This window comes from Macrobrachium nipponense, chromosome 4 (genome assembly GCF_015104395.2).
Source record: "Macrobrachium nipponense isolate FS-2020 chromosome 4, ASM1510439v2, whole genome shotgun sequence".
Taxonomy (NCBI): Eukaryota; Metazoa; Arthropoda; class Malacostraca; order Decapoda; family Palaemonidae; genus Macrobrachium; species Macrobrachium nipponense.
In genome coordinates this window covers 10286969-10308667 of record NC_061100.1, presented here as the reverse complement: position 1 = coordinate 10308667, position 21699 = coordinate 10286969, and the positions used below count along the sequence as shown (strand labels likewise).

Genomic DNA, 21699 nt, shown 5'->3' with positions numbered 1-21699 from the left:
TCAAGCATCCAGGGGATGGGGATTCGTGACGCTCGATTTCGTACCGAATTCGTAGCGAAGACTCTGAACCCTTCGGTTCCTGACGATCGGTTAGAGTCCTTCACAATCCCCTCCCTAATGGACTTCACCGCCTTCGATCGAAGGAGATGCTGCTTTGTCCTGTGAAAGCGCGACCGCGCTTTCTGAAGAAACTCGACATCCCAGGATGATGTTGAAGACTCTTCGTCAGCACCAAGATGACCTAGAAGTACACTCCCTCGAGTTACACAAGAAACTTCTCCATGGCGCAGGTACTGAAGGCAGGGGTCTGGTACAACCAGACCACCGGCACCTCCTTCTACCTTTGGATATTGCCCACAGGTCCTTGGATCGTTTTCCTTAGGACCCGTGGTGGCTGCTCAACACGTTGTCTAGCTAACCCAGACCCTAGCAGGCTGAACAGCATCGAGTCCTGGTGTGACTGTAAGAATAGATAAGTGAATGAGAGAGTGACTGGCTTCTCTCCTATCTTTTTCTCCCCCTCTACCTGTGGGTAGAGGGATACGGTCATCACCTTGCTGGATAAGGACGAGATGCCGGTGTCTACTCGACAGAGCCCCATCCTATCCCTTTCACTAGGGATGGGAGCGAATATCCACCACTTCCTCCTACAATGGGGGGGGGAAGTGGATGCCAACAAGAGACAAACCATAACTTTATGTTGCCTCTTATAAATAGGAACTTGTTCTTGTTTGCTGGTACGAAGAGATACGCTTGCCTCTCTCTTAGTACTTGGTCCAGAGGTCTGACCATTGATCCTGCGGTGCACACCCCGATCAATCGGACAGAGGCTTGGATCCCTCCCTCGCTCTTACGACCAGGGAGGCATTCCAAGGTTGGGCGAACACCAGTCTGTTCACAAAGACTCAGATTCCTCCACCAAGAAGTGAGTCTTCCTATTGTAAAAGGACCGAAGGTTTGTATGCCGTGTCGGAACAAATGACCAATTTGTCCAAAATTGCATTTTTCCTAACTATACAAACCTGAGGTCCTTTTACACATAGCCCCACCTCATGCCACCCCTCACTCTGCAGTTTTTGCTTGGGCCAAAAGCAAAAGTGATTTGTTTACCTACCATCGTGCGCGCGCGCGCCTGTCGGACAAGCAGTTAACTACCGAACCCCTTGTTCGAAAGCTTACGACCTATCCAGCTGCCGCTAGTACCTTCCTATTGTAAAAGGACCTCAGGTTTGTATAGTTAGGAAAAATCGCAATTTTGGACAAATTGTCATTTATGGACAAATTGTCATTTTTGAATTGGGATACTTAGCTAGGTAGTAGCAGTAGCCTATGATAGCTACTTTTAACTTTTTAGCCTGATGTGCAAAACTATAACTGGTTCACTTAAGGTAGATTCTTGGGTAAGCCCTATGCCTACGAGACGTTTGTTTGGCGGGCGCTGATTGGCGGGGAGCTGCCTACCTCCCGATACCAGCCAATCAGCGGCCACTAAACAGTCTCGTAGGCGTACGGCTCATCCAAGAATCTACCTTAAGTGAACCAGGTATAGAAAGGGTAAATGACCGAGTGGCGACATAGCAGCCCCCGATCCCGGAATGTGGCCATCTTCCGAAGAAGTAGTAGGCTAATTGAATTTGCTGCCATGGGCATCAGTCAAGAGTTGTGGCCCATCCTAGCAGCACACCGAGACCTCTACGTTCCTCTTGCGGTACCTACATGTTTTTTCCTAAATGTCGAAATATAGGCTAATGAAATAATTCAAGCGCTTTCAGGAAGTGGTTGTGTTCTGAGAGAGGTGGCTACTATGTCACCGTTCGGTCATTTGCCCTATTATTACTGATTACGTATGAGTACTAGTTTTAAATAGATACTGAATGCCCCTCATATCCTGCAGTTATGGGATCAAAGTGGGAAAGCTTGGTTTGTTCCGATACGTAATACAAACCCTCGTCCCTTTAACAATAGGAAGGTAACTAGCGGCAGCTGGGACGGTCCCCCGTAAGCTTCGAACAAGGGGAGAACGGTAGTTAACTGCTTGTCCGATCGTGCGCGCCTGGATGGAGGACCTGACGACTGTCCTGCGTGAGCTGACAAGAAGAGGAAGGTGTCATCTTCGTCTTCGTCTGTTGCTGCCTCTTTCCCCTTCGACTTCTAAGGCCCATAAGCCGAAGAGAAGAAGGCTGCCTCCCCCCCCCTAAGAAGTCTCCTTCGGGAACTTCTAAGGGCCCGTCCCACCTCGGTGGGACGGCTTCCTTGCTGGTCCCTCCTCTCCTTCGGGAGCGGGGCCCGTCTCCCCTTCCGTAAGGAAGAGATAGACGGGGACCAGAGGAGTATCGGTTAGCTCTGGTACTTCCTCGCCTGGTGCTAGCGGCGATGCCGCTACGCCAGGTTCCGGCTCGGTCCTCTCGTTCGCGGGAGATCCCGAGTGTAGCTCTCCCTCGGGAGACCGTGCAGCCAAAGTTTCGGCGCCAGAGTTCGCTCGGCGCCAAGACCACGGCACGGAGCAGAAGGCTGGCGAGAACCGCTCAGGTGACTCTCGCCAGGCCAGCGGCCGCTCTCGCAGCGACCAGCTGGTAACCGGGTTTTGTTATTCCCCCTAAGAAGACTCCTTCGGGAACTTCGAAGGGCTCGTCACATTCCGGTGTGACGGGTGGGGGGGTTTCTTCTGCTGGTCCTCCTGTTCCTTCGGGAACGGGGCCCGTCTCCCCTTCTGAGAAGAAGAAGAAGACGGGGACCAAGGGTGTGCTGGCTACCGCTGGTACACCCTCGCCTGGTCTTGGCAGCTCTGCTGCTAAGCCAGGTACCGGCTCGGTTTCTCGGTCCGCGAGAAGTTCCGAGTGTACGATCTCCTTCGGGTGACCGTGCAGCCAAAGTTAAGACGCCTGAGTTCGCTCAGCGTCATGACCGAGGCACGGAGCAGAAGACTGTCGAGAGCCGCTCAGTGACTCTCGCCAGGCCAGCGGCCGCTCTCCGCAGCGACCAGCCGGTACCCTCGGGTGGACGTGACGGTCTCTGACCGGCCACGGGTTGAGGCTGGGAAGAGGTCCCCCAGGTCCCCTCGACCGACGGTACCAGCCTCGGCTGGTACCAGCGGTTTGATGTGCCGCGAGGACGCTCACCGGTCTCACGGCGAAAGCGAGCTCTGCAGGTCACCTGACCGCGCTCCCACAGGGACCGGGCGGATACGGTGACCAGCAGCAGCTCGTCTGACGCACGGACCGGGGTCGACGTGCTCAGTCGAGCCGCTCGCCACAGGTGAGCGCACGGCCAGGCCTGCAGATCGATCCCCACCGCGGGGTTGGTGATCGGCTGCAGCCCCCCACGTACGCTGGTCCTGCCAGCGAGACGGGGGGGGAGCGTCAGGTCTGTCTCTCCACTACCTTCAACTTCCTCGGGCTACACCGGGAAGAGCGAGGTAGCTATGAGTGATCGTGAGAGTGCGCCTCTCACGATCCGTCACGACGCCGCACGTGCCACGTAATGGTCTTAGGACCAACCAGGACGTACGCGCAAGTGATTGGAGGCGACCGTCAGGGGGAGAGGGGGTAGCGTCAGTTCTGTCTCTCCGATTACCTTCACTTCCTCGGCATACGCCAGGAAGAGCTAGGTATATAGGGAGTGATCGTGAGAGATGCGCCGCTCACGATCCCGTCACGACGCCGCACGTGCCAGGTTGGTCTTAGGACCAACCAGGCACGTACGCGGCAAGTGATTGGAGCAACCAAGTCAGGGATCTGTTGCTGGTCCTTCTTCTGAAGGAGGAGGGTCCTGGGAGCTGCTTTATAGAAGAGGACGCTTCACGTCCTCTCTCTCTCTCTCTCGTTATGCATTTCAGTGAGAAGTAAGAAGGCGAACGTCGCCTGAACTCGTGTCCGTCTTTCCACCGAGAAATACGTAAAAGAAGTCATAGTAGCAGGAAGCTTTTGAGAGCGGACGCCCAAGCCGGCGGTCGCGCGCGGGTGCACGCCAAGCGCGCGCCAGTGGACGCCGAGAGCGCTCGCCAGTGGAGGGCGCCGAGCGCGCTCCAGTGGACGCCGTTTGCGCGCGCCAGTGGCTGAATGTTTCTGTTGAACTCTGAACTCTTCAAGCTCTTGTTTCAGATTTGGGCCTAAAGAATTTTTTACCTCTACCTTCGGTGATACCTTCTACCTCACCTGCAAAGAATGTGAAGTAGGCAGTGCTTCGGAGGAAGCTTAAAGTGAACAGACAACTTCTTCTTCGAAACCCAGCAAGACATCGGGTTTTTTGTGAATTCAAGAGGTCTCTGTCAATTAATATTGCTTTTCGCATAGGTGGATGGAGTTAAGGAAGATCTCGTTTGCTCTACCGCAAGCTTTGCCATTCTGCCAATAAATTTAAGTTGCCACTACCGCAGTCAAGACTTTGCTATAAGGCAGTTACGGGTTATAAAGGCTCGATGTCCTGCACGTCAGGACTCTCGGCAACGTTCAGTAGGATTCTTGCAAAGGCACTCATCAAAAGGACGCTCTTCAGGAAAGCGCAAGACAGGACTTCCTTTGCCATACTGCCAATAAATTTTAAGCTTTAGCAGGCATTAGTTGTGATACGGGAGAGGAAGCTGTTTGGAGAGTTTCTTCCTCTTCCCAGGATAATTTTGCAAGCTTTTTATTAGCCCATCTGAAAGGGTTTTTCAGATGATAGAGTTTTGTTAGTTTCTAGTCGGGACTACGCTGCCGAATTGAACATCGTCGTTCTACCTGCCGTAAGCCCAGTCTCTAACAGGATTCTTGCCCCTTCCTCGTTTGAGACGGGAATCGGAAAAATTAAATGCTCGACTTCCTGGATTACGTTTTGTCAAGTCAGTGACTTTTCCCCCATTGACAATATACTATCGTTTTTGTCAAGTAAGTGGGTATCCCCTCATTGACAAAATATCTCTTTGTCCCGTAAATGGGTTAGTTCTCATGACAAACATCTCATTAACTTGATATTGCGTAAGCGAATAAGCTCTTATTGACAAGATTCGGAAGAGCTCTCATTCGTCATTCGCAGACTCGTACAAGAAAATAGACTTGTAGACTACGTCAATGAACGCTTATGTCCAATAACATAAGAATCTTGAGCTGACTGCTCGATTCTCTTAAGTTTTGTTCATGAACTTGCCTGTCAGATATGTATGTAGCTGTATTTCCGAATTCAGCTATATATATGTCTGCCAGCTAAGTAATGACAAACTTATTGTGATATAATTTCATATTTTGCCTTGCGTTATTTTACTTCTGGTTGGTTGAAGTCATATACGCTTGCTTGTAGTTACCTCTTCGGATGGCAACCGAGAGGGTTCTATGTCTATTTTTAAGGACATTTAATCGTTACTCCCTGCAGCCTTCCAGGAGTTTCCGATTTATCTTTTACCGTTGTATGGTAGTGTTCTGACGACACAAACGCATCTATATATTTAGCGTTTTCTGTTTCGCTTAAATATACCAGCTTGAGAGTCTTTCTGCTCAAAAAATAACGGACCTATTTCTTCGTAGAATAGGGTAGCTGGCAACCCAGACATAAAGTTAAGAGACGACGTTCATAACTGCTGCTGCTGCTGTCACGCTGTGTCTGTCCTCCAGTCCAACCGAGCCAGTAACAGATCGTGCGCTGTCATGCGCTGTAGGTTACGTCTCTCTCTCCTGCGGGATTGACTGACTAACCGTATCTCTGTGTTGACGGTTACGTCTCTTCTGCGGGATTGACTGACTACTGTATCTCTGTCCTACAATCACGGACTTTAGCCTAAGATTGAGGGGATTTCTTACGTGAATGAATAAAAGTTGCATTCGTTTTGCCTTACTAGTTCAACAGAGTTATCTCTTAATCCTTTCGGTGCTCGTTACCGCACGGTATGGAACTACGAGTCTACCGCAACATTGCACTTTTATATGCTCTCCGCTTAGGCAAAGCGCAGCCTTATTAGGGAAGTAAGCATACTCGGGGAAGGAATGGATGAGCTTGCTGGGGACCCCATTCCTTCCTGAAGAAGTTTGTTTCCCCAAATAGACTGCAATTCAGACCACAGTTTTTTCCTACCGGGAAACTGAAATATTATTCAAGATCTAGGAATGATTCTGAACATCTCTCAGTGCGTCTATCACCTGAGGTGATAGAAAGAAGGTGCCGGACATCTGGATAGGGTTTCAGATGTCCTGGATCTTAATCTGAAAGAAGTAAAAGCGATTCGGTAGTCCCTCCAGTCCTCGAAACGAGTTTTTGGGAACCAGTGTTCCAGATCAAACTCTGATATTCCACAGCTCTCATCATATCTTAAGAAGTATCTCTCTTGGTCCTTGTTCGAGTTTACGAGAAAGAGCCTATTATAAGAACAGGCGTAGAATGTAACGATCCTCTACAGGTTCGTTACAGGATTGCAAAAGTCCGTACGAATCGTCCTCGATCGACGGCAGCAACTATTCTCTTCCGAGTGGAATCTTTCTTTAGAAGTAAGTTGAGAGTTGTGTAGACTTTAGGGACGCCCTTTCATTTTCTTCTCTTCGATATGTTGAGGACGAAGAGCTTCTTCTTCTCTGCTCCCTTATTCTCGATCCGGGATCGATACCATTAAACGCCATCCTATGATATTGAACGGGGATGGATGTTTAGTCTCTTTTTCCCCCTTTTTCAATCGCTTAGGAAATGTAATAAGAGGATTTATGACGTCACAGGGAGCGACAATGACGCTGATCACCCCATGTTGGCCTTCAGGATCCTGGATTCACAGAGGTCACATACTTCCTAGTTCACTTTCCAAGGCCATTTCCTTTTCCGAGAGAGTCGTCTACTCTAACTCGAAAGGTACCTATAACCTCTCCGCTCTGAGTCTGACTACGTTCAGACTATCGAGATGTTGACAGGAATAAGATTATTACCGTCTTCCATTTCCGTCTGAAGAATGGGATAAGCTGGCAGTCACAACTATTAAAGATACGCAAATATGTTGTTTGACGGCCTTTGGGCTTCAGAGATTTGCGTCTGTCAAACAACAAAGCCCTTCACGATTTTTGAGTTCTGTGGAATCTCGAAACTCGCTCACCATCTACTTTTTGTCTCACCTGTTTTCTCGGAGTCAGGACACTCGTGCAGATCAGGCGACATTTTAGTAGCCCTGAGTTTCTTGTTGACGAAGTCGGTTGCGTTATAACACCCCCGATGATCGTGTAACATGAGACCAGGTTGGACTGTTAGGCATTCTTCCTTCGGGACTGAATCGCCTTTTGCTCCTCGCTCCTTTCTCCTGGCACCAGAAGCTCGAGTCAGGAGTTGATTCGCTGACTGACGTGGGTTGCGTTGATACACCCAACCCAAGGTTGCTTAGATTGAATCGCCCAGGCAGTCCAGACACTCATCCTTCAGCGAAGAATAGTGCTTATGGTCTTCAGGGTACAGCCTTGCTGTCCTTGATTCGTCTGACTGGTCAACTGGTCGGTCACCTGACTTTGGAGTACAGACGTACTGACTGTGCATGTCCAGATGGAAGCTTTCAATATGGAACTTAGACGTAGTCTGAAGTTCTTGATGTCAAAGCATTCGAACCTCTCCTACCTGTTAACTTCTTGCATGTGATCAGGAAGGCCTTCTTCTAACCACCCTAGATAAACGAAAGAAAGGCGGGTTAGTGGAAAATTTTAAGCCATCGTCACAAGTTTTTGGCTTAGAGAACACAGGGCGGTGTGCTCTCTAAGCCTTCCGTTGTGGCCTAAGAATGGAAAACCCGTTTTGTCCTTGGGCCAGGAGCTTGGAAGCAAGGATGGCACAAGTTATGTGGGCAGGAGCCAGAGAGAGTCCTGTGCCCTGTCGGGTCTCTCAAGTTTTATCTACATAAAACTCAAGAAAGTCGAAGTCATTCGGCAATCTGCAGTGTTCCGAAAAAGACCAGACTTGCCCATATCGAAGAACACCCTGGCTTTAGTGTTAAAGGAGTTCTTTCAAAAATGCTCCTTCATTGTGTTTGCACAAAGAATTGAAATCTTTTATCTGAATGCTCACGAGGTGAGGGCGCGGCCTCGGAAGCATTTCAACAGAGCATGGCACTCAGCAACATCCTGAGTACCATGTTTTTAGCGAAGCAACTCTGTGTTCACTTCACACTCCCTGCGAGATGTGAAGATGGCATATGAGATCTGCTGCTCGCTAGGGCCATACGTTGTCTGCAGACACAATCTTGGGGGCAAGAAGTACCACTCATCCTATCCTGTAGAAAATGGTTAGGAAGAGCTCTTAATTTAGTTGTTGAGTCGCCGACAACGGCGACTTCTTAACTCTTAAGCCTTAGTTAACACACCTTAACTTTGGCTAGGTTGGTCAGGTGGTGATATATATATTTATATATATATATTTATTTTACTTCTTAGCCCTCATGGTATGGTCCAATATGGTCTAGTCACATTGTGGTCACGCCCCGTGACAGATCATCTGGAGTGCACCAGCTTTATAGGTCTCTACCTCGCTGGCAACTCTAGTAAAGCAGAAGCAGACTTGGGTGACAGTAATCACGAAGTCAGCTATGCTAAAACAGGTGGAACCAAGATGTAAATCATCTGTCATGCATTTGTTTCCCAAAAATCCTTCTTTATTCTGGGTCCCTTCCCCACCTCCCAAAGGGGGTGGGACTTCAGCTATATATATATCCTGAACAGGTTAAGTTTCATGAACAAAAATGATATTGTATGACAATAAAGTTTGTTCATACTTACCTGGCAGATATATATAATCAAGTACCCACCCACCTCCCCTCAGGGGCAGTGGAAATAAAAAATTATGAATAGAAAATGGGAATGGTTCCTGATACCCGCCTCCCAGCGGCGGGAATGGGTACTAACCACCTGACCGACCACTGCGTGTGTCGGAAGTTTTTAAATTCTGTCGGACTTCAGAAAATACAGCTATATATATATATATCTGCCAGGTAAGTATGAACAAACTTTATTGTATCATAACAATATCATTTTTCGTAGACATTTTTTTCTACAAAATTTTGTCTCAGTTATCGTATATTTCCTTGTTTTCATACACTCAGAAATGCTTTATCCAGGCCCAGCACATGACCTGGCCCTGTATTGAATGCCCAAACAAAGCATCCCATCTTCTTTCGTGACCCATTTTGCTTTTGTGTTCGTTGTTTTGTGCTTTTTTTGTGTTTCTTTGTTTGAGTGCAACTGCTAAATAAGCATCATGGGGCCAAAGAAAGTTTCAAGTGCTAGCCCTCTGTAAAGAAGGCAAAGCGGCAGTAGAATTTTAGAAAGAACTCATAGCAAAGTGTTGGAGGGAATTGCATGCTGATCTCAGTGAGAAAATGCTTTACAACAAGTGCTGTTGCTAGTGAATTTAAGGCCAGTAGAGGCTGGTTTGAAATATTCAGAAAATGAAGGGGTATACATAATATGCCTACTTCGGGGATGAAGGACATGTTTGCTAAGTGGAATGATGTACAAAAATTTGTGGAGAATTTAATAACAATGCAGTGTTTAATTGTATGCAAATTTTAAAGAAATGCCAGAAAGAAATGTCTCTGGACAGTTTTGTTGTGCAACAGGGGTCTAGTAACTCTTAAGCTGGTCATAGTGCCAGTAAAAAACATGAAGTGGGAAAGTATCCTCAGATAGTGCCAATAAAAAACGAAGAGAAGTAACCCCAGATAGATCCTTGATACCTGAAGTCCTTCTGGAGACAGATTCCTCTTCCAGACAATAACCTCTCCTCTCCCTCGCCCCTCCTCTCCATCTTCCATATGCTAACAGGTGTTTTGTTCATGAAACTTACCTGACAGATATATATATAGCTGTATTTCTGACGTCCGACAGAATTTCAAATTCGCGGCACACGTAGTGGGGCGGCCAGGTGGTAGTACCCATTTCCCGCCGCTGGGCGGCGGATATCAGGAACCATTCCCATTTTCTATTCATATTTTTTCTGTCGCCGGTGCTGCAAACATCTGTTTACAGTACCTCCGTCTAGGATTTTTTCATATCTCGCATAATATTATCTGGATTGACTTTTGGTATCGACTTCTGGATTGTTGGATTGGCACGCGGAATAGTGGATTGGTTTTGATTTGGATTGGCTTTCTAGATTCAGTATGTCTGGGATCAAGTTCGGGAAGTTTCAGAGTGTGTGTGAGGAGTGAATGTAAGGTGAGGCTTCTTAAACCTTCAGTTGATCCTCACACAGTTTGTATGGATTGCAGGGGGCATGTTTGCGTGGCTGATGATCGGTGCAATGAATGTAAGGATTTGGATGATGATAAATGGAGGATGTATGAGACCTATCGGCGTAAATTAGAGCGCGATAGAGTCAGGAGGTCTCCTCTAAGGGCAGTCTACTAAAGGTAAGGATAGTCAAACATTTCTCCTCCTCTAACACCAGTAAGATTTTGCCCAACCTAATCCTGTGTTGTTGCCTTCGGGCCCGAGTGCTGTGTCTGGAGAAGGTAACACCCTTTCTCTGATTCTAGAGTCTATTCCGTGTGCTCTCGAATCTAAAGTGTTGGCCCTAGAAACCGGCCCAGTGAAAGATTGTGTCAGTGCCCCTAGTGTTTTGTGGAGGGGGCGTCAGATCGGCCCCATAATGCCTCTAGGCCTAGACCACCTCTCTCGGACTCCCAGGACTCAGGGAGTGGGTTATGTCGAAAGCCGCAGGAGGGTTACGGGGGCTCACCCACCGATCTGGCGTCCCCTTCGGCAGGCCTTGTTGCTAAATCCCAGGCTGCCAAGGAGCGCGCACGAGCGCGTATCCTTAAAGATTGCTTTTCGTCCTCCGAAGCGTCCTCCCCGCGCAAGGGGTGGAGCGCTCGGAGAGACTCGCGTCCGCTGAAAAGGACTTTTCGCTTTGAGGACGCTTCACGTCCTATGTCTCCTCTTTCGTCAGAGGACGCTTATGACGCCTTTCCTCCCCAGAAGAGAGGAAGGCGTTCTACCGATGAGGACGTTAGTGTCCACGCACAGGCGTGTTCACCTGAGAGGAGATAGCTGTACCTGCTAGAAGGAAGGAGGCGTCCCCTCGCCCCTCGCCTTCTCGCAGTCTCAGTCCTGCCCCTTCTTTTGCTCCTTCGTCACCTACGAAGGATATCCTTGTGTCCCTTCAGGACCAGATTACGTCGCTGATGGCTCAGAGGACTTGCCCAGCAGCAGTCGAGTCTAGGCGTAGGAAGGACGTTCGGCTGCCCGTCAAGAGGACGAAGCGGCCTCATTCTCTCAGCTCGCTCGTCTCTCTCTCCGCCTCCGGATCGTCAATGTTCTCGCTCTCCTAGCAGATCTTTTACTCGCTCAGGAGAGGACGCTTCGTCAGGACGCTCGGCGCTCGAAGCAGGACGCTTTGCGCTCTCTCGGCAAGTAGCGGTTGAGGACGCTCGGCAGGGACGCTCGGCGTGCTAGACAGGACGCTTTTGAGCTCTCTTCAAGACGCTTTGAAGGACGCTCGGCAGGACGCTCGGCGTGCGAAGCAGGACGCTTCTGGTCATAGACAGGACGCTTTTGAGGACGCTCAGCAGGACGCTCGCGTGTGAAGCAGGACGCTTTTCGAGCGAAGCAGGACGCTTTGGAGCCTGCAAAGCAGGACTCTCGCTCTTCTAAGCAGGACGCTTTTGGCGCTGCTCTTCAGGAAGCTCGCTCTTCCTTTCGAAGGAAGAGCTTCGGTTAAAACAAACCAGTTGACTTTGACTTCTAAAAGGATGCTTCTCTTTCGGAAGATGTCGTGCATCTAAAGATCAACGTACGGCTGCTTCCGTACCTGTAAGGGATACCTCCTACCAACGGAAGTCTTTATTCAGGATTGAGCCTAAGGGACTTACTCCCTCTCCTGATAGGCGTTCTCCAGTTCCTCTTAGGAGGAAGGGGAGCATAGTAGTCCGGGGAGTTCCGTAGAGGAAGAACAACCGGTAGCTTCAGCTGTCTCGGACTACAAGGTTCTTGTTAGGCTGTTGCGTTCAGCATTCGGAGACAAGTTCCAGCCTACAGCCCCTAGGTCTCCTCCCTCACAACTTTCGTCGTCCAAGACCGTAAAGACCCCTGAATTCGTCGAAATGAAAACGTCTTTGTCGACCAAGAGGGCGTTTAAGAAACTCCAAGACTTTATGTCCAGAAGGAAGGATCAGGGCAAGACCACTTTCGCCCATCCACCCTCTAGACTCGCAGGGAAAGGAGGAGTTTGGTATGAGACCAAGGAGGATGTCGGGATAAAGGTCCCTTCGTCCGCGTTGGGTGATTTCTCCAGTTTAGTGGACGCCCAGAGGAGGTCTTCCTTAGCGTCGGCTAAGGTGACCTGGACTCCAGTTGAGACTGACCACCACTTGAAGGGTCTTCTTCGTACCCTTAATGTTTTTTAATTTTGTTAGACTGTGTCTAGGAGTTTGGACCGTCAGTCTAGAAGTCCTGATTCTCTCAGTCTGGGGGAGCTGTCCAGCGTGTCATGTATGGACAAGGCCGTCAGGGATGGTTCGGAGGAGCTAGTTTCGAATTTTGGAACTGCTTTCCTAAAGAAAAGAGCATTGCTGTGCAATTTTACGGCTAAGTCGGTATCTCCAGCTCAGAAAGCGGATTTGCTCTTTTTGCGCCTCTTTCGGACCATCTCTTCCCCAGGCTATGGTAAAGGATCTTGCACAGAGTTTGCAAGAGAAGGCGACCCAGGACCTCTTGGTTCAATCTTCAAGACGTCCAGCGGTTCCTTCCACGTCAACTTTCAGCAAACCCAGAAGAAAGTCAAAACCCTTTCGCGGGGCACCCCCCCCCCCTCGAGAGCAGCTCCCGAGGGAGAGGGTTTTCAAGAGGAAGAGCTCATTCAAACCAAAAACCAGCAAGTGAAGATCTCGTCCTTCAGACACCAGTCGGGGCCAGACTGGAATTCTTTGCGGAGTCTTGGAGGCAGAGAGGAGCGGACCCTTGGACCCTCAAGATAGTAGAACGGGGGTACAAGATCCTTTTCTTCATCCTCCTCCTTTGACTTCGACTCCAGAGACCTCTCTCCATCTTATCAGGGAGAGAAGAAAAGGGTTCTTTTCGATCTCTTAGACCAGATGGTTCGAAAAAAAAGAGCGGTGGAACAAGTCCTGGACCTAGAGTCACCGGGCTTATTCTACAACAGGATTTTCCTTGTGCCAAAGCAGTCATCAGGTTGGCGCCCGGTCCTGGATGTGAGCAGGCTAAATCTTTTTGTGGAAAAGATAAAGTTCAGAATGGAGACGCCTCAGTCGGTGCTGGGAGCATTGAGACCTGGCGACTGGATGGTGTCTCTAGACCTGCAGGACGCATACTTCCACGTCCCAGTCCACCCCCTGTCAAGGAAGTACCTGAGATTCGTCTTGGACAACAGGGTTTGCAGTTCAGAGCCCTTTGTTTTGGTCTCAGCACGGCCCCAATGGTTTTCACGATGATTATGAGGAATGTAGCGAAGTGGCTCCATTCGTCAGGAATCAGGATCTCCCTCTACCTCGACGATTGGCTGATCAGAGCGTCGTCGAGGCAGAAGTGTCTGAAGGACCTTCAGTTTACGCTAGCCCTAGCAAAGTCTCTGGGTCTGTTGGTCAACACCGAAAAGTCCCATCTGACCCCGACACAGTCCATCGTGTATCTGGGGATTCAGATGGATTCAGTGGCTTTTCGGGCGTTTCCATCCCAGGAACGTCAGCGACTGGGGTTAGAGAAAGTCGCAGCCTTCCTAGAGAGAGAAGCTTGTTCGGTGAGGGAGTGGATGAGTCTGCTGGGCACCATTTCCTCACTAGAAAGTTTGTCTCGCTGGGAAGACTGCACCTCAGGCCTCTTCAATTCTTCCTTGCGGAAGAATGGAAGCCGAAAGGGGACCTAAATGCGATCCTAAGGATCTCCAACGATGTAAGAGTTCACTTAAGATGGTGGCTCGACCCTCAGAAGTTGCGAGAGGGCCTCTCCTTAAATCTTCTGAGCCCCGACCTAGTGTTGTTCTCAGACGCTTCCACTTCCGGTTGGGGAGCAACACTAGGGGGGGAAGAAGTGTCAGGCTCCTGGAGAGGGGAACAGGTAGCCTGGCACATCAATGTAAAGGAACTGGCAGCGATATTCCTGTCGCTGCAGTTCTTCGAAGAGAGACTGTCAAGCAAGGTTGTTCAAGTCAACTCGGACAGTACCACAGCCCTTGCGTATCTAAAGAATCAGGGAGGGACTCGCTCCAGATCCCTTTTTCTCCTGGCGAAGGAAGTTCTACTATGGGCAGACGCAAGGCACATCAACGATCCTGACAAGATTCGTGGCAGGGGTTCAGAATGTCAGGGCGGACCTTCTCAGCCGCCGGAATCAGCTGCTGCCAACAGAATGGACCTTGCACCAGGAAGTCTGTCAAAAGTTATGGAAATTGTGGGGACGTCCTCTAGTAGACCTGTTCGCTACATCGAGGACGAAGAGACTTCCTCTGTATGCTCCCCGGTTATGGACCCGGGGGCAATTGCAGGGTCGGACGCGTTGACTCTGGAAAACTGGACAGACCTGGATCTTTACGCCTTTCCCCCATTCAAGATCATGGGGGACGTAATGAGAAAGTTCGCAGCGTCAGAAGGGACAAGGTTGACTCTGATTGCTCCAATGTGGCCAGCAAGAGAGTGGTTCACAGAGGTCATGACGTTCCTTGTGGACTTCCCAAGAACGTTGCCCTGGAGGAGAGATCTACTCAGACAGCCTCACTTCAAAAGGTTTCACCAAAACCCTCTCCGCTCTGGCCCTGACTGCGTTCAGACTATCGAAAAGCTGGCCAGAGCGAGAGGCTTTTCAAAAGGCAGCTGCGAGAGCAATCGCTAATGCTCGAAGAGCCTCTTCAAGAGCTGTCTACCAGTCTAAGTGGTCTTCCTTCAGGGCATGGTGCAAGAAGGAAGGAATTTCCTCTTCCACGACCTCTGTGAATCAGATAGCAGATTTCTTTCTCCATCTAAGAAATGTGCAAAAATTGGCAGTTCCTACAATCAAAGGGTTATAGGAGTATGTTGTCTGCCGTTTTTCGCCACAGAGGAATGGACCTTTCCGACAATAAGGATCTGCCACGATCTCTTAAGGTCCTTTGAAACTACCAAAATTCCACAGGCAAGACCGCCCTCATGGGAATTTAGATGTGGTATTGAAACATCTGGATGCTTAGTCCCTTTGAGCCTCTCCATGAAGCTTCTCTAAGGGACTTAACGAGAAAAACGCTTTTCCTAACTTCTCTGGCGACGGCGAAGAGAGTTAGTGAAATCCAAGCGTTCAGTAGCCTAGTGGGTTTCAAGGGAGACAGCGCTGTCTGCTCGTTTGAACCCTTCTTTCTTGGCTAAGAACGAGAACCCGTCTAATCCTTGGCCAAAGAGCTTCGATATCAAAGGAATATCGAGTCTCGTGGGTCAAGAACCAGAGAGAGCCCTGTGCCCTGTCAGGGCTCTCAAGTTCTATGTGAATAGGACTAGAGAGATAAGAGGTCCCTCAGGTAATCTCTGGTGCTCGGTGAAGAGACCGGATTTACGTTGTCGAAGAATGCTGTTGCTTTCTTCTTGAGGGACGTCATTAAAGAGGCTCATTCATCTTGCCAGAAGACTGATATGAGCCTCTTTAAAGTGAAAGCTCACGAGGTCAGAGCCGTAGCTACCTCTCTTGCCTTCCAAAGGAACATGTCTATAAGAGATATTCTTGATAGCACCTTCTGGAGGAGCAATTCCGTATTCGCCTCACATTACCTCCGGGATGTGAGGACGATTACGAGAACTGTAGTTCTTTGGGACCTTACATTTGCGGCAGACACAGTTTTGGGGGCTGAAGGTAGCTCTCTCCCTATCCCTTAGCTTAGTTTAGGTTAGTTTTTGTGTGTTGTGTTGATGGTGAGATCTTCTGTGAAAATCTCCCATTCCATAGTGTTAATATCAGGGGTTTTGGCGTTAGTTGGTCAGGTGGTGGTCGGTTGCTGTGTTACTGCCATATGTTTGCCTAGATGGTCTTGTCACATTGTGGTCACGCCCCGTTGACAGAGCATCCAGAGAGCACCAGCACTACAGGTCAACACCTGGCTGGCAACTCTGATAAAGCATAACAGGCTTTTGGTGACAGTAATCACATAGTCTACTTTGCTATCAGGTAAGGAACCAATAAGATAATCTTTTATTTGATTTTAAATTTCCTAAAAAATCCTAGTCTGTCTCTACCCACCATCCGAAGGTGTGATTCAGCTATATATATATCTGTCAGGTAAGTTTCATGAACAAAATGTTATTGTTATAATACAATTAAGTTTGTTCATACTTACCTGGCAGTATATATACTGAGAGTGCCCACCCTCCTCCCCTCAGGAGACAAGGGCCATGAAATAAATATGAATAGAAAGAAATGTCTCTGGACAGTTTTGTTGTGCAACAGGGTCTAGTAACTCTTAAGCTGGTCATAGTGCCAGTAAAACATGAAGTGGGAAAGTATCCTCAGATAGTGCCAATAAAAAACGAAGAGAAGTAACCCCAGATAGATCCTTGATACCTGAAGTCCTTCTGGAGACAGATTCCTCTTCCAGACAATAACCTCTCCTCCTCCCTCGCCCCTCCTCTCCATCTTCCATATGCTAACAGGTGTTTTCTATAAAGGTAAGAACGATGTTAAATGTTCATTTATTAATTTCATTAGTCATTTATATTTATTTTTCATTGTTTTTTGTATGTAAAACTGTGTTTATTCCCTATAAAATGTAATTAAAAATAATATCTTTGGGGGTCTGGAATGCATTAATTGTGTTTACATTATTCCTTATGGGAATTATTGTTTTGGTTTTCATGGGAGGTTATGGAACTAATTATGTACGAAAACCGAGGTAGTACTTAGATGGAAGGTCACCAGTTAATGCGCTACACCATTGGCACCCAGGCCAATGGTTCTCATTAGGGGCAAATGTACAGAACTGGCATCCACATCCCAAAGCTCAATGCTTAGAAACTGACAACATGCCTGAAAAGTCCAATTTTAATGGCAATTGTCATAATGAGGTCCAAGAAGACAGCTGAGTGAATTAGAAAACAGAATGAACTCTTTCCAGTTCCTGGTGAAGCTGAGAACTCTCTTAGCTGCACTATTGGGTGCTTCTACTTACAGGTTATAAAACTATATTACGTAGTTCTCTTGATTTTTTGGTACATTAGCTATTACTTACGGAATGTTTTAGTACATTAGCTACTATTTACTGAAAGTTTTGTAGTATAGCGCTGGGTGTATGAAGTTGCTGCACTTTTCATTATATTTAAAGCATAGCATAATTTGACCATATCATAGAACTTGTCATTGACAATTACATACCTTTTCTTTTTATTTAGGAACAAATGGTAAACTGATCGAAATGGGAGAAACAGGGGAAAGTGAAGATATAAACTCCAGTTTCAAAGCTCAGTTAGAAGATGATGTCATCAGGGAAGCTTTGACTCGGGTACAGACCTTCGGCAGTATTCTCAGTCAGTTGAAAAAGAGCTTCGACAGGTTAGTATGCAGATTTATTTTTTTTCTACATTTATATAGGATGGTGTTGAATGCATTGAGAATTAAGCCATAACTATATTTAATTCCTAAATATTACTAACTGAAAGCTGAAAACCAGTGAATACACCTCATATGATAAAACTTCTACTGCAAAACAATAAAGTCAGTTATTTACTACTGAAGACAAAATGATGTGAGAAAGTGAAAGGAACAAGGACCTGCAACAAGTTAGACCATAACTTACCCAATTAGCAAAGTGACAGAACAGTAACTTGTCAAAAAAAAAAAAAATACTAGGTCTATGTAATACACTAAATAACTGAAAACAAGCTGCCTGATAAAATCTACTACTAATGGCAAAATTGGTGAACAGGACAGCTAGTCAGAGGGAAATTCTCTGCTTAGAAAACTTAGATTGCAATACACTCCCTGAACACCTGAATTAGCCCTGGTTTGTGACCAGCCTGAACTATTTCCTCCCATACTTACCCTTAGTTTGGGTAAAATTTAACTGCCAGCATTACCAACGCTGCAGGTAAACACTGTCGGCTGAGTTACCTGTACTACCGTTGGCAAACACTGCTGCCATAACTGGCTGACAGAACATCTCTCATTCAATTGTTCTTGTTCGCTTGACTGACAGGACATATCCTGGCTCAAGCGAATTGTGTGGTCTTGTAAACCTGACCCCCACAGCTTTTTTGGCCAGTATTTCCTGTTGATGACTTTGGATTACGACTTGGATCGCTCTTTTGAATTATTGCATCTACTAACAATGTTGTTTGACTCTGCTTACGAATATGGACACGCCCCAGAAGGAAGCACCTTCATCCATCTCTTCGAAGTGCGCCTCATCTGCCACGCCTTCGGAGCAGCCCTGCAGCAGCTATGTGGGAGCTAACCGGTCCTGTACTGCCTGCAAGAAACAGATGAGTACACTCAAACATGACAGACATTCTCGTTGAATTAGCTCTAGGGAGGTGCAGTGTAATATTAAGCAGAGATTTGAGGAGTGTAGGGAGTGGTCAGTAGACCAAATGGAGATTTATTTGAAACACAGGAAGGCACTAGCTGCTAAGAATATGCGTAGGTTAACACCAGAACCTAGGAAGATAGATGAAGAAAATCTCGAGCCAGTGTTATTTAGAAAGTTGGAGGATAGGTTGCTATTGAGCATGACTAGCCTTTTTACTAATCTAATGGCTAAGTTGATTGATGATAGAGATAACAGTAATAGGATGGTAGATTCTAATTGCTCTTTTTCAGCTTCCCTGCCTGTTCCAGAACCAGCCCTAACGGGTGGCGGGAGTCATGGAGACCCGCAAGCCTGGAGGGTAGGATCTACCCCCTCCCCCCCATGTGACAGCAGCAGAATCCCCCCTTTCCTCTAAAGGTGTAAGTAAAAAAAGGTGAATTAGCAATAGGAGAGACTCAGACTGCTAGGGATTCTAGGTTAGGTACACAGGATGAGAAGTTGCAGGAGCAATTGCCTTCAGGTTCAGGTTTGGTTGCCTTTTCAGGCAGGATGGTGTCCCTGTTAGACCATGCGGCAATTTTTGCTTCCGTCCTCAAGTTTCCTCGGGACAAGGCTCCGAAGTCATCAGGTAATTTGGTAGTTGAGGCAGTGCCTGCTGTAGAGTGTATTGATGTCACCCTTTCGTCTTTGAAGGTTTCGTTTCCCTCTGGAGCAAGTTCAGAATTATTGTGTGGTGGTGGCTCTGTGGAGGATCTGTCCTTTAATCTAGGAGAATATAATGTAAATCTATTAGGTTTATCACAAGGTTACAGGTTGTTGGTTAGGCAGTGCTTCCGCCTGAGTTTCCCAATATACAGGATCATGTTCTCAGGAATTTCCCTGATTTTACAAGTGACATGTATCGGGATTATCAAGGGAGAGTGGATTCTAATATATTTTCTGTCTCTTAAAAGAATGGATGTTGTCAGGTTTAATGGGATTCCTGAAGAGAGACGGTTTCGTCCCTTCAGATCCAATTCTCTTCAATAACCTAATTACATCAGTTTCTATGGGTTTGGCACACCAAGCAAACATTTCAGCAGCCTGTATGACCTTCATTGGTAAGAAGAGGAGGGACTTCTTCTTGGGCCACCTTCCTCCCCATTTTCTGGATATCCAAAAGAGGGTTCAGTCGAGGGCACCTGTTGCGCTCTACGACAGTCTTTTCAAAGAAGATATTTTGGCGATGGTAAATTTTGTCTCGTGTACATTAGCAGTTGAATCACAGCAGGCGATGGTACAAGTGGCAGCTCAGCGAGCTAGATCTCGGAAAGGATCACAAATACCTTCTCTAGGTAAGTGCTCCGGTTCCCAGTCCCCGGTTAGGTCACCTAAGAAGGTGCACTTTTTCTGCCAAGGTTTCACCAACAGTGACTTCTAAAGCTTCATTATACAAAAAGTTTTTTGGAAGTAGGAGATGTTACCTTCGTCGAAGTAGTGGGAGAGTGTCTTTCCCATTTTGTAGACATCTGGAAAGAGTGGGGCATGGAGGGGTGGGTAGTGGAGGTTCTGAGGAATGGGTACAAGGTTCCTTTTCTTTCTGCTCCTCCACTGTCTGATTCTCCGATTCACCTTCCCATTTATTCCCTGTCTTCCATCAGGGGAATAGCCTTAGCCTTGGAGATTCGGTTCTTGTAAGAGAAGCGAGCAATAGAGCATGCTACCCCTTCGATAGGGGTTTTGCAGCCGGATTTTTGTGACTGCCAAGGTGGGAAGTTCTTGCAGACCCATTATAGACCTTTCGGGTCTCAACTGCCTAGTAGTTTCCACCAAATTCCATATGGAAACCTCCCAAGCAATACTGAGATCATTTGGAGAGACGACTGGATGATTTCAGTGGACCTCAAGGATGCCCATCTCCAGATTCCAATTCAATCACGAATCTCGGAAGTTCCTTCATTTCTCAGGTCCATCAGGAAACATTTCAGTTCAAAGTCCTCTTCTTTAGTGTGACTACAGCACCTCAGGTGTTTATGAGGGTCATGTCTCTAGTATCAGCTATAATGCGCCGTCGGGGCTTCTGAATGAGGAGGTACCTCGACGATTGGCTTATCCAGGCTTCATCCAAGGAAGAAGCAATAAGGGTGAGAGATTTTTTGTAACATCTTTGCTGATGTAACAAAACCTTGGAAATCCTGGTCAATTTGGAGAAGAGTTCCCTTTCCCCTTCCCAAGTCAAGACTTACTTAGGGATGACGTTGAGGGCTTTCCTGACACAAGAAAGAGTTCTGGCCTGTCTTGAGTCAGCCAGGAAAGCTTCATGTCGGACAGGGCTCAACCAGTGAGCAAATGGAAGAACTTGTTGGGGAGATTGTCACACCTCTCCCTTCTGGTTCTGGGGTTTCATCTCCGGATGTGCTCTCTGCAGGCACGTCTCAGGAATTGCTGGGACTTTTGGGAAGAGAGTGGTAGTCTTTTAAAGATTCCTTTGTAGAGGGTCTATCAATGGTGGTCAGGAGAACATCATCTGACCACTGGAGTAAGTCTGGTCCTTCTGATTCTGGACGTTCACCTGTACACAGATGCCTCAGATGAGGGTTGGGGTGCAACCCTAGAGGAAGCTCAGGCCAAGGGCCTTTGGAGGGATCTGGATTGGGAGGAATCGATCAATTTCTGCGAGTTGAGACCAGTAGAAGAGGCGCGCTAGATTGGTTCACAGAATGGGTCGAAAGTGCCTCAGTGGCGTGGTTGGTATGGTGTTGGCGTGCCACCTTGGTGGCCGCGAGTTCGATTCTCAGGCATTCCATTGAGGAGTGAGAGATGTGTATTTCTGGTGATGGAAGTTCACTCTCGGCATGGCTTGGAAGTCATGTAAAGCCATTGGTCCTGTTGCTGAATAACCACTGGTTCCATGCAACGTAAAAACACCATACAAACAAACAAACAAACAGAATGGGTCGAGGGAAAAGCAGTAGCGCTCTTTTCAGACAACGTTATGGCCTTAGCATACCTCAGAAAAGAGGGGGGAACAAGATCATTGACATTATATCTTGTAGTGCAGAGAGTGGTTTGTTGGTGCGAGACTCACAGGGTTTCTCTCCTTCTCCATTTCATCGTAGGGAAGCTTAATGTATTGGCTGATGCATTGAGCCAGTCACAGGAGGTTCTCGGAGGTGAGTGGATCTTAGTTCAGGAAGAAGTCTAGCTCTTACTAAGGAAATAGCCTGCTACTGTGGATCTGTTCGCCACAAGGTTGAATGTTTGTCTATCAGTGTACTTCTCTCTAGTGGCGGATCCCGTGTCATG

The 21699-nt window shown here is 47.7% G+C and overlaps 1 protein-coding gene across 2 annotated transcripts in view; it reads left to right on the top strand.

Annotated features, from left to right (window-relative positions):
* The first annotated feature begins 1632 nt into the window (after window positions 1–1632).
* The window catches only part of LOC135210701 (vacuolar protein sorting-associated protein 52 homolog), a 102630-nt gene continuing 82563 nt past the window's right edge, over window positions 1633–21699 (top strand). Inside the window, exons 1-2 of one of the 2 annotated variants that reach the window (XM_064243468.1) lie at window positions 1633–1708; window positions 17279–17438. The gene's annotated coding sequence lies outside the window, so the exon portion shown is untranslated. Of the gene's footprint in view, window positions 1709–17251; window positions 17439–21699 lie in introns of those variants that run through there. The other variant, XM_064243467.1, reaches the window with a different exon arrangement.